Consider the following 14067-nt stretch of genomic DNA (forward strand, 5'->3'; position numbering starts at 1 on the left):
GCTATTTAGCCCCAAATCTGTCATTTGTTGCAAATAGCAAATTTACAGGAATTGACTTGGCTATGGCCTTCTGAAGTAAACAGTAGCCTTTGGAGGGAAGGATTTTCAACAGGAAACTAGTGGTAGAAGAAAGGATAGAAAGCTCTTCTCTCCCCTGCCCCCACCCCTTCTGCAATCATGAGATGTGTTGCTTGCCCCTGTGGCTGTTACTACTTCAAAAGAAGAATCCCAATCATGAGATTCAAATATGACTCAAGGAAAGGCTCCCTGGATCCATGTGCCATTTAATATCTATGTAAATAGGACAGGTACCAAGAATAGAGAGTATAGGGCAAAATCAACATCCCTATACAGCTTCCTTGACCTTCATCCTGATACTGGTGATAAACTATATGCTCCAATTGTCAAAACAAAACAAACAAACAAATGCTAAATATTGCTTGAGGTTGCACTGCTAAGTGCATTAATGTCTCATGACTCATGCTGAAGTACTCTGTGCCTTTGTATCCCAGGGACAATTTGAGTCAGAGCGTAATTATCCTCGACTGTATATTGTGCATACAAATCCTATGTATGTTTATTCAGAAGTAAGCAGTAATGAACTTTATGGAGGTCCTGCTCAAGTAACTGTGCAGACAATTGTGGACTCGATGGCATATTGTGCTAAAAATGTGAATACAATAATAAAACTAAGTGACGGTGCCTGTTATACGCCAGCATACATGCACACTTATGCTCAATGTGATGTAGGAAGCTGCTTCCATAGGATGCAATCCTATACCCCTGGGCAGGGAGGATGTGTCCACCATGTATCACCACTGCATGGGCAAGGTCACCCACAGAGGTTCCCCCCTCCCAATCAGTAACTTCCCTCCAGTAAGAGGATCCTCCAACATGGTTATGTTATTTGTTAGGCCATCTGCTTCCCATAAGTAGGGGCATAATCCAGACATGGCACTACTCTAACTGGAATTCCTTTGGAGAAAAGAGCACCAGATACTTTCTGGGGGTACTTTTGTAATATTTGCAAACAGCATGCACACTCCCAACAAGGCTGCTAGGCAGCAAATCTTCTGTCCCATACCAGATTACCAGAGAGAGGCTTTTGGAGGCAAGGCGTATTCAACTCACAGCCTGCTTTCTTTGCATTTGTCTCTATAGCTTTTTTCAATCATTACACATACTCACTTAAATCAATCAATTGATTTAAGTGAGTATAAGTTGTTGGATCTCATCCACAATGAAACTGAAGGTTGCAGGTTTCAGGACAAACAAAATAAAGCACTTCTTTATACAGCAAATAGTTAAAATATGAAATTCACTCCTACAGGAGGTAGCAATAGCCACCAACTTGGATGGCTTTTAAAGAGGATTAAACAAATTAATGGAGGCCACGTTGGCCTCTTCCTTGTCAAGATGTTCTTACTGCATGGCAGGGGATGCAGTCTCTCGGTAGCCCTAGGCCACCTGACTGTTGACTGAGAACAGGGTGTGCCTCTTTCCAGTTTTGCAGTCCCAGATAACTGGTAGTTGGAACAGTGTGTTCTTTCCTGTAGATGAGGTTGGGGAGCTGTCTGCTGCTGCTCTGGCCGATGGATGAACTGACATTTGAGGGCTGGCAAGTCATAGCTCTTAATCACTACAATTACTCTCAGCAGCTTTCTGGGAGAATTTTTTTTTTGTTATGGATATTGCTGGAAATGACTCTTTTGGATAGGTGCCCTTTTGCATGATTGGGAGCATGGCACATAAAAAAACCTCATGGTGGTTTTATTCACAGTAATATAGCTGTGAATCCAGCCTACACTAAAGCGCACTTTGTAATAATGAAGATCAGTGTCAATCCAGAAACATAGGAATAAATAAAGATGCTGGTTCTGGAGTCCCCCCCCCCCCCGCATCTTCATATTCCTTCAAATAAGAGGATTTTAGCCACTCCTGCAACAGGTGGTGTCATCACTTGACATCAGCACAGATAGGATTGTTGTCAGCAACTCAAGCTTTTAAAGCTTCCATTACCTATTTCTTTCATGAATGTTGAGATGGCAATCAGAAATCTCCATCTTGCTGCTTTTAAAATTCACTCTTCCATATTCGCTTTCCCCTAAATCATTATTTGTGAAGCTTCTTGTGTTGCAAAGCAGTCATCAGCACAGGATATGTTCCTGTCATATATTGGAATCCACAGAGGCAAGGTGTTGTTACATAAACTAATCCCCCTACTATTATTTCTGCAATGGTCCTCATGGTGGAAAGTAGAAGCTCACATTACTGCTGTGCCAAATATTTGCAGTGGAACATTTTTGGAATGAAAAAGATGTTTTCATGACCCCTGACACCATCACCCTCCTCTGCTTTCCACTTTCACAGTTGCTCAATATTGTTCCAGGATCATATTTTTCTTTGGACTGCATCTTATTCTTGCTGGCTACATCATTCAGCCAGCATGATAATGCCACAATGTCCTGTAATCCAATTGGATTTGATTACATGATGATGTCACAAAATCGGTTCAACAATTCATTCTGAAAGGGTGTTCAGAAGGGAGAGGTGTTATCAGCATTTTTGCTCCTACGTCAATAATAGAAAGTGCTTTTCACACGTCTGTGGAAAATATTCCCATGTTTTGACTTAATTCTGTCCTCTCTCCATTATTGGCTTGTTTCTATCCTCTCTTTGTGGACAAGCAAAAACTTGTCCATAGCCACTTTTGCTGCCTTGCCCTCCATGTCTTTTGGACCCTTGAGAGTGGGAATGCTTTGCTTTATTTTGCATGTCCCATTTAGGTTGCAGTCGCAAACACACTGACCCTCACTGAATTCAGTGGGGCTTAGTGGCCACATCTTAGATTGCATTGTTTATCCTTTATCTTGGTTTCCATGAATGGAGAAAGTTACATTTATCTACTCCCAAACTGTTGTGAATATTTGTTAGCACTTACAGAGCACTGTGAAATAAGTGGTGCTTTATGAATGCTATGAGTGACAAAACGTGTGGCCTGGATCACGGACAATTATGTGGAATCTCAAGGATCTCCTGGGAAGGGGAGCCTTCTATGTTTCTGTAATGTTGCAAAAGGAAAAAGAAACTTTAAAAAGCCATAGCATTCATTTATGAAAGGGTTTAAATGTCATGTTTCAAGGTTGTTTAGAAAATGATGCTGCATAAGCTGGCTTGTCATCAAATGCAGAGCTACTAACAAACAATGAAATTGTCTAGTATTGCTGGCCTATACTGTGTTTACATATTATACCAGCACAGAATGTACAGAATAGTAACTTACATTCTAGATTTAAGCCACCACTGCTACAGCTAAGACATAATCAAATCAGGAATGAACATATACCTGGAATGTATAGCTGTATGTATGCTTGCACTTGAAATTTGTATATTTGGTTATTGGTGACTGCAATAATGAGCTGCATGTCTTTGGTGCCTTGGGTAGAAAGATGCAGTAGACAGTAGGTATGTCTTAAATCAAAATATGAACTCACAATACTATTTCAAAACTATTGTTTTGAATGGCAGTGACTTAGCAAACTCTCCTCATTTTCCTGTGTGGAAGGCAAGTTGGCTGCTGAGGACCAGCGTTTGAGACAGAATATAATATGTAGCATGACTCACTAGAGAGAAGTGCATCCATTATGCAAATGGAGATTTAACTTTTTGAAAACACTCCTCTCTTTCACTTTCTTGAGAAACTCCTTTCCCATCCCAAATAGGTCCTCCAGTGTGTAATTTTTAAAATCTCATAAAATCAAGTTTCAAGTTGGAACTTTTTTCAGTTGCTGGAACAATGTCTGCTGTGGGTGATATTCAACTATGTTTTACTCAGGGCAGAGACATTTAAATTAATAAACACGACCAAGTTAGGTCCATTAATTTCAATAGGCCAGTTCTGAGCAAAACTTAGGGCTGATCCACACTTCCTCTTGTTCTGCTGCTTTCCCCTGGCGAAAACCACTCCTTGGCGTTCAATTAGACCAAAAGGCAATTTGGGTTTTCTCTGGATTATGTTTGCTCCAGTTTTGCACTACAGAACAGGTTTTTCCTGGGAAAGACGGGGCAAGAAGAAAACTGCTCAGACCTATACTTTCTAGGCATGGGACAAGTATGGATGAGCCCTTAGTTGAATGTCTTGTAACTACAGTTAGTAGGGATCCAGCAGCTAGATAAATAACTTGGGACAGGGTGAAATGCACATCTTGCCAGTCTTGCACTGGTTTCACTGGCTTCTGGTCCATTTCCAGTTCAGACTTCTGTCAATTTCCTGCAGAGAGAGAGAGACTGAGCATTGTCCCTACCACTTTTGGCTTTGGTCCTGTTCATCGCCAGCATGTGGCTCCTGACAGATTATCCCTAAGGACATGTGGCCCTCAACAGAAAAACCATGTTCATTGTTTTCGGAATAAATATTTTACAATACTGTATCATTTTTAACACTTTATAAACTGCTTTTGGTGTATTTTATGAAGGAAAAACCAAGCAAATTACTTTTCTAAAGTGAACACACATGTAACCCTTTGTACTTTTGCCAGGAGAACAAAGGCATTGGGTGGGGTGTGATAATCATAGTTAAAGCACCTTCCCAAATGGAGAACACAATTTTATTTAGCGAATAAGTTAATTATTCAGTTCAAAAAACAAAAAAATGCAAGCAACATAAATAAAATGCAGAATAGTGTTCCTAGCTTATTACTTCACATGCCTCCCCTAAAAATAGTCAAGTAGTTTATTATAGTTTGCTTCCTTGCAAATGATGCACAGCAAGCGCCAATCAATTCTAAGAAATCCATCGGGATTCTCCTTTACAAGTCAGAAGGGAGTCTCTGCAGGGAATCCAGAAGGCATGGCTGCACGTCTCAAAAACTTGCATTCCATATCCTGAAAGGACAATATGATCTGGCAAGGTGTTATCGGTAGACCAGAGCAATTCAAGCTTCACCCAACAGATAGTACACATCTGGGATAATCTGGAGTCTTGCACTCTGAGAAAACAAAAGCTAGAAGCAAACAGTAGTTATGTACAGCTTGAAATGGGGAAAATTCTGGCCAGTGCAGGTACAGATAGACTTAACAGTGAAATATTTTTGAATTGGACATCTTCGCCCAGGGCATCTTTAATTAGGTCACTTCCAAGACAGCCTGTTCATTGAGCATATATCCTGATTTATTTACTAGGAGAAAAAGGCACCAAATTTAAAAAGTGACAACTGTGATGGAAAGTAAGAATCAGGAGCATACTTAGAGGGTGTGCTCTTGATTCTTTCTTTGCAGCCCTGGCTTGATCCTGGCTCCCTTTGCATCTTGGCTTTGAACTGCAGAGGTTCCTTCCCAGGTACAGCTATTTTGAGCCACCATGTGAAAGAAGAAATAAAGCAAACAAAAAGAAATAAAGAGCACACGTAGATTCTTTCCTTTGAAGCTGAGTCACCTGACATCATTGTACCTCAGTAAAACAAAACAAAATATATTCAGAAAAAGGGATCTGAATGTAATCTAGTACTGCTGCAGCCTTAGGACAGAATCATGTGCATATAAAACCATTTTGACATACCAAACCATCCAAATTATAAAGCAGATAAAGAGAGAGGTGCCCCAGACACTTGCTTCTAGCAAGCAAGTCCTAAGAATTACCATAGCCAGTCAATCAAGAGTTCTAAGCTGCCACTGTCAGATCTAAAGCAAGATAACATTTTTATTCAAAATATTGTGGCCAGTTAACCTTTAAATGTGAAAGAAACAACACCCAGGAAATATTTCAGATGTGCTGTGGATGCAGAAGAACAGAGGGGAAAGTGCATTCCATTTCCTGTTCCTTCACATCTCCAACAATTCTGACAGAAGTTTTGCATCTTCTGTGCTTGGGGTATATATAAGGTGTCCTCAGGTACAGAATTTGTACATCTCTCAGGTGGGGGAAGTTTGAAAGTTCTGTTGTGGGCATAGTAGAGATGCCGGAAAACTGGAAGGACAAGTCCCTTGCGCTTTCTGCTCTCTCCAGATTTGTGTCACAGCCAAAGCCACTGTAAGGATTCCTAAACACACACATTCTTAGTGCCTGAGCATTCTGATTTCCTGTTCTGTACTATAGTGGTGACAACCCACCATCGCCACCAGCATTCCAAAGACTTCCCATTGGAAGAAATCAGGCATTCTAGAGCAACGGTGGGATAATTAGTGGATCTAAGAGAAGCTGTTTTTAAAAAGCCATATCATTCATGACATATTTTTCCTTTAAAAATGACAAATAAGGTTTTAAGAGGAACAGCCATTTTAGATCTGGTCCTAACCAATGTTGATGACCTGGTTAGTGGGGTAGATGTGGAAGGATCATTAGGCGCGAGTGATCATGCTCTTCTGAAGTTTACTATACAGCGGAAAGGAGCAGCCAAGCATACTAGGACTCAATTTCTTGACTTTAAGAAAGCCGACTTCATAAAACTTAGGGAAGTGCTGGGTGAGATCCCATGGACAGCAATACTAAAAGGAAAGGGAGTTCATGATGGCTGGGAGTTTGTTAAGAGGGAGATAGTAAAAGCACAACGTCAGGCAATACCAATGAGACGGAAACATGGAAGGTGCCTAAAGAAGCCAGGGTGGCTATCTAAAGAACTTTTAACTGAATTAAGATTAAAAAAGGATGTGTACAAAAAATGGAAAAGGGGGGAAACCACCAAAGAGGAATTCAAACAAATAGCCAGCACGTGTAGACACAAAGTCAGAAAAGCTAAAGCACAGAATGAACTCAGGCTTGCTAGAGAGGTTAAAAGCAACAAAAAAGGCTTTTATGGGTATGTTCGTAGCAAAAGGAAGAACAAAGAAACAGTGGGGTCACTCAGAGGAGAAAATGGTGAAATGCAAACAGGGGACACAGAAAGGGCTGAACTCCTCAATGCCTTCTTTGCCTCAGTCTTCTCCGATAAAGAAAACAATGCCCGACCTGAAGAATTTGGAGCAAATGATTCAGCAAAGGAAACACAGCCCAGAATAACTAAGGAGATAGTACAAGAATATTTGGCTAGTTTAGATGTATTCAAGTCTCCAGGGCCAGATGAACTGCATCCAAGAGTATTAAAAGAACTGGCAGATGTGATCTCAGAACCACTGGCAGTCATCTTTGAGAATTCCTGGAGAACAGGCGAAGTCCCGGCAGACTGGAGGAGGGCAAATGTTGTCCCTATTTTCAAAAAGGGGAAAAGAGAGGACCCAAATAATTACCGCCCAGTCAGTCTGACATCAATACCAGGGAAGATTCTGGAGCAGATCATTAAGCAAACAGTCTGTGAGCACCTAGAAAGGAATGCTGTGATCACCAATAGTCAGCATGGATTTCTGAAAAATAAGTCATGTCAGACTAACCTGATCTCGTTTTTTGACAGAATTACAAGCCTGGTAGATGAAGGGAACGTAGTGGATGTAGCCTACCTTGATTTCAGCAAGGCATTTGACAAGGTGCCCCATGATATTCTTGTAAAGAAGCTGGTAAAATGCGGTCTTGACTATGCTACCACTCAGTGGATTTGTAACTGGCTGACTGACCGAACCCAAAGGGTGCTCATCAATGGTTCCTCTTCATCCTGGAGAAGAGTGACTAGTGGGGTGCCACAGGGTTCTGTCTTGTGCCCGGTCTTATTCAACATCTTTATCAACGACTTGGATGATGGACTCAAGGGCACCCTGATCAAATTTGCAGATGACACCAAACTGAGAGGGGTGGCTAACACCCCAGAGGACAGGATCACATTTCAAAACAACCTTGACAGATTAGAGAACTGGGCAAAAGCAAACAAGATGAATTTTAACAGGGAGAAATGTAAAGTATTGCACTTGGGCAAAAAAAATGAGAGGCACAAATACAAGATGGGTGACACCTGGCTTGAGAGCAGTACATGTGAAAAGGATCTAGGAGTCTTGGTTGACCACAAACTTGACATGAGCCAACAGTGTGACGCGGCAGCTAAAAAAGCCAATGCAATTCTGGGCTGCATCAATAGGAGTATAGCATCTAGATCAAGGGAAGTAATAGTGCCACTGTATTCTGCTCTGGTCAGACCACACCTGGAGTACTGTGTCCAGTTCTGGGCACCACAATTCAAGAAGGACACTGACAAACTGGAACGTGTCCAGAGGAGGGCAACCAAAATGGTCAAAGGCCTGGAAACGATGCCTTATGAGGAACGGCTAAGGGAGCTGGGCATGTTTAGCCTGGAGAACAGGAGGTTAAGGGGCGATATGATAGCCATGTTCAAATATATAAAAGGATGTCACATAGAGGAGGGAGAAAGGTTGTTTTCTGCTGCTCCAGAGAAGCGGACACGGAGCAATGGATCCAAACTACAAGAAAGAAGATTCCACCTAAACATAAGGAAGAACTTCCTGACAGTAAGAGCTGTTCGACAGTGGAATTTGCTGCCAAGGAGTGTGGTGGAGTCTCCTACTTTGGAGGTCTTTAAGCAGAGGCTTGACAACCATATGTCAGGAGTGCTCTGATGGTGTTTCCTGCTTGGCAGGGGGTTGGACTCGATGGCCCTTGTGGTCTCTTCCAACTCAGCCACTTCCAGGCCTGCCCCAGGAGGTGGGGTTGCGGGCATCACGCCCTTCCCCACGTGAGCGGGGGCTGGTCTCAGCCCCCGCGAGAGCAGGGGAATCCCGTCCGGCCACGCCTCCCGGCCAGCCAATTGGCTGGCTGGAGGGGGCGTGGTTTGCCCTATTTAGGGCCGGAGCGGAGGGGGCTCGATGGCCCTTGTGGTCTCTTCCAACTCTATGATTCTATGATTCTATGATTCTATGATTCTAGGTTGTTGGTCTTGTGACAAACAAAAGGCTGAGTTTCTTAACATGTGGTACTTATGTATTTAATGTAGTATTTCTAGAAAAATGGCAGCTGAGACCATAGCTAGATTTATTAATATCCATTTACCATTAGATCCTTAAGCTTGAGAAAGTACATATTGTTCCTGAAAAACTGTTTTGCTATTCTAGCATATCTTCTGGCTCTGTGAAGGATTCAGGAGAGATCCTCTCTATGCTGTGAAAGCATCACTGAAAGATAAGATCATGCTATGAGTTGTTGCTGCAGCCACCACCCACTAATCCTGTAGTCCTCTTGCTGACTATGCTCTTTAATCCTATTTTCCTCATTCACCTCAATTTCTCACTTCCTCCCGTCATTTTCAATGCTAGTACCTGACCTGGGTCAAAACACAGTGTGCTATTTTCCATCCTAGTCTCTTCCTTGTGGTGGCTTCTCTTCCCTCCCCTCCTCTAAACGCCAGTTACCAAGTGAGTGTGTACATCAATAATATAACATGTAGCTTGGTCCTTGCTCCCATGTGCTGCCACAATCTACCTTACTATGTTCCCAAATTCATTGCTGGACTTCCATTAGTTTAACCTCTTCTCTCCCTATTCTCCTTGGTTCAAATGGTAATTTCTTGCCCTCATCACTTTGCTGGAACCACAGAATTAGGGCAAAACTAGATATAATGGCAAGGGATGCGGGTGGCGCTGTGGGTTAAACCACAGAGCCTAGGATTTGCTGATCAGAAGGTCGGCGGTTCAAATCCCCGTGACGGGATGAGCTCCCGTTGCTTGGTCCCTGCTCCTGCCAACCTAGCAGTTTGAAAGCACGTCAAAGTGCAAGTAGATAAATAGGTACCGCTCCGGCGGGAAGGTAACCAGCATTTCCGTGCACTGCTCTGATTCGCCAGAAGCGGCTTAGTCATGCTGGCCACATGACCCGGAAGCTGTACGCCGGCTTCCTCAGCCAATAAAGCAGGATGAGCGCCACAACCCCAGAGTCGGTCACGACTGGACCAAATGGTCCCTTTACCTTTACCTAGATATAATGGCAGCAGATCTACAGGTCTGAAGAACTTTCTGGAATTTTCTGGAATAATTTTCTGACATTAAGATCTGTTTGACAGTCGAACGGACTCCATTGGGAGGCTGTGGACTCTCCTTCCCTGGAGATTTTAAAGCAGAGGTTGGATGGCCTTCTGCCATGGATGCTTTAGTTGAGATTCCTTCCTTTGCAGGGGGTTGGACTAGATGGCCCTAGGGGCCCTGCCACTTCTATGATTCTTTGAGCCTGCGCCTGCCCTAATGGTGTAGACCAAGGATAGCAAAAGTTGCGCCATCTAGATGCTGTTGGACTCCAGCTCCCATAATCCCTGGGTATTGGTCATGCTGGTTGAGGCTAATTGGAACTGTACTCAAACAACATCTGGAGGGCATCACGTTGTCTACCCCTGGTGTCGACAATGAGAAGGGGAGAGTGCAATTTTAGCAGAAAAGGGGATAAGTTGGTAAGGGGATCCAGGCTCTTGCCATGTTTTTTTTTTCCTTCCATTCAGTATATCCTCATTGTTGTCTTGGCAATTTGCCCCAACTTGAAATTGCCCGGCTGTTTCAAAATTCAGCTTTATATTACCAGTTGGGGAAGAGGTTCCATCCAAGGTTTTAGAGGACCATCAGTCCCTAGGGCACAAAACCGCTACTTTCAGTATGGGGCGACTGAAGCTGCAAGTAAGCAACTTGCTGAAGGTCACCCAAACTCAATCACAATCAAGTGGAAATTCGACCTCACATTTCCAATATTCACTGCGTCGTATTATGCTGCCTTGCACTTTAGCCTCTTAATGGCTCTGTGAGTGGAGGAAAAGCACCACTAGACAATTGCTTCTAATGGCAGACAAGAGCAGGCACTGAAATGAAATAACTTCAGCAGTATTGAACAGGCATTCGCATAACTCCTTTGAACAGCACTGAACATGATACCTCAGAACACAAGAGCCCTGCTAGAGCACCTGACTTCCAGCAGCAGCAACATACACAGAGCAACAAATCTACCCAGCCCAGGTTAAGGTGTACTGATCCCTATGCAGGTCAAGTTACTTCAGCACTGACCCCACAGATGCTTCTCCGCCTCTCTGGTAGTGTGAATGCAATAATAAATTGACTATCTAACAATTTTGCTATCCTTTCATGACATCCAAAACCTGAGGGCACCACTTCACTCTGCCTTAATGGTAGGACTGCCATTTTTAATGTAGCATTCATACCCTGGTGGCTTCAGGTGCAAAGAGCTCACTGCAGCATTGATAGTTCATCAAAACAATCACATTGATTCAGTGTGAGTTTGATGAACTAATATGGGAAAGCTGTTTAAATCCAAAACCAAAAATACCCCAGCCCGCATGAAAGCATAGCTGTGAGCTCTACAACCAAAAGAAATTGCCCTTAGTGGGTTGCAGGCACTGGTATTGATCAAAGCAAATGTATTCTCTCCAAGGCAATGCCCTTGTACAACATTTATGATGGTTCAATAAGGGAGGTGGACACACAGAGTATCGACTGTTGGTTTCCCAGCTGGCTCCCCTTCTCAAATATCTTCCTGTTGCCGTTATTTCAGCATCCTTAAGTTGAAATGCTTTCACAAATAGAAATAAGAAACTTTGAGCTTGTGACAAGTTGTGTTTGGGGTAAAAGGACACAACTTTGTTAAAATGAAAGAGCTTCAGAGGAAACAGCTAGGAAGATACTGCAGCCAACACTATTGGTGAAGTGTGCCAAGAAAGCACTCACCTGGGTGATGCTACCTGGTCACATTCACACTGTACATTTAAAGCGTGTGGCTGCCCTCAAAGAATCCTGAGAACTACAGGTTGCTGATTTTTTAAAATGGTGCTGGGAATTGTTGCTGTGTGGTGGGTAAAGTATAGTTCCCCAGATTTTTTGAGGGATGGGGCATGGTAGAGGAACAACCACACACGCATACCCTGCTGTCCAGTACTGAGAGGGTTGGTCCCATCAGCGCCTGAAGTATACCCATTTCCACTTCTGTACTTTTTTGGAGCCAGAAACTATCATAGAATTCAGAGAAGTGCAAAATCTGAAGGACAACAATGTTTCAATTTTCACGTTGGTCTGGGAGGTGAGGATCAGGCCAATTCACGGAAACTCTCAAGCACCTCAGCCACCACTTGATGCCAACTGAATATTGTTTTCACCTATATTGTACTCAGCTATGTGATCACACCCTAAACTACTGTTCCCCTTCAGCAGAGTGGCCTGCCCAATGTTGGTTGTTGTTGGCATCCATCTTATCTCGAGAGACAATGGAATGCCCACGGTCACACAACAGATAATTGTGTTGCGAAACTTGTCAGAACTTGATTACCATCCAGCATCCAATGTGAGAAGTATATGTGTGTTTCTCCCTCCCTTATGCCTGCTTTGTATTAGTGCTGTTTTCATTTTGTTCATTTTGGTGTGCACTGAGATGTACAAAAGCAGTCTAAAAATCCTGACAAACCATCCATCCATGCACTACAGTACATGATGGGCTGAAGGGATCGGACACAAACAGTGAGGATTGGGACTGTTACATCTACCTCCCTGACCTTTAGCACTGGCACCCGACAGGGATGTGTGCTAAGTCCCTACCTGTACTCATTGTACACTTAAGACTGCATATCATCTGATCCATCCACAGTAATTATTAAGTTTGCAGATGATACTACCATAATGGGCCTAATTTCAGGCGGAGATGAAACAGCATACGGGGGGAGGTTCAAAAAGTATCTACATGGTGCTTAGAGAATAACTTGCACCTAAATATTAGTAAGACAAAGGAGATGGTGTTGGACTTCCAGAGGAAGAGAGAGGAACCTGCCCCATTGTATATCGGGGGGGGGGGGCTGTGTGGAGAGAGTCTCCTCCTTTAAATTCCTGGGAGTTTACCTTAGTGAGGACCTCACTTGGAAAATCGACATAACTCAGGTGGTCAGAAAGGCCCAACAGAGACTCCATTTCCTCAGGGTCTTGCGAAAGAATAATGTTAAACAACAACTGATGAACTCCTTTAACCGGTCCACAAGAGAAAGTGTCCTTTCATATTGTATCGCAGTGTGGTATGCTGGCCTGACAGCCACAGACAGAAAGTCTCTACAGAGAGTAGTGACTACAGCACATGATATCATGGGCTGTCCCTGGAGTCCGCTAGATGACATCATAAGGGATAGTTGCCTTAGGAGAGCGAGAAAAATTCTCAGAGATGACTCACGCCCTGGCCATCACCTCTTTAATCTTCTACCCTTGGGCAGGAGATATAGAAGTATAATCAGCCGTACAAACAGGCTAAAAGATAGCTTCTATCCATGGGCTGTTAGGCTGTTGAACGGAAAATAACACAGCGAAATTGACTTGCAAGGTGGTGTGTTGTTTGATAAGAGATTGAGTGTTTGGGAGGGGAGGCTCACTTAATTTCATTGCACACAGGTTGTACAATGACAATAAAGGTATTATTATTATTATTACATCCTACATTTGTTGACCTGGGACCTGCTTTTTCACTACCTGAAGTGAAAAGAAATAAAGCAGGGAAATGATGCATGTGCCCCAAGAATCACCCTGCCAACAGGTAACTCTGCATTTTCCTCCTTGTGATACTCTTTTCAAACCTCCTTTGTTACTTCCCATTTAATGACATTTGAGATGTTGAAACCATGCAACTTTCTGAAAGCAAACCAAAAGCATTGGGGCGGGTGGGGTGTGTGCAGGAGAAAGAAAGCAGCCACTTAATCTTAGCTGGAGATTCAGACTAGACTACAATGTGTCACTGATTAAATGACAGTTAAGAGCTTGAGCATACAAACAGAGGCATAAACAGTCTGTATGCGAAGCTGGTACCTTTCTCATGGGAGAAAATCATGCCTATTGTGCACATAGCTCTGATAACCCATTAGGCAAACAGGATTTCCTGGGACCTTTTGTTGGCATCTGTCTATCTCAAGAGACAATGGAGTGCACCTCTTGGGGTGAAGTCAAACTGCTGCGTTAGCAGTACCAAAGTGACCTCCCCAGAGTACAAACCTGGGCAGTGTGTATGGAGGTCTTGAGCTGCCCAGACAACAAGGCTCCCCTTTCAGCCTTGCTGATGTGGTCCAAAGGAAAGCAATATGCTTGGCACCAGCTTGGCTGCGGGAGGTGCCAGAATGAGGCATACAAGGTGCTATGCAACCGTCTTAGATTAAAGAAAGATGACTAAGGAAGCTGATGGGG

This window comes from Podarcis vaucheri (genome assembly GCF_965113315.1).
Source record: "Podarcis vaucheri genome assembly, chromosome: 6".
NCBI lineage: Eukaryota > Metazoa > Chordata > Lepidosauria > Squamata > Lacertidae > Podarcis > Podarcis vaucheri.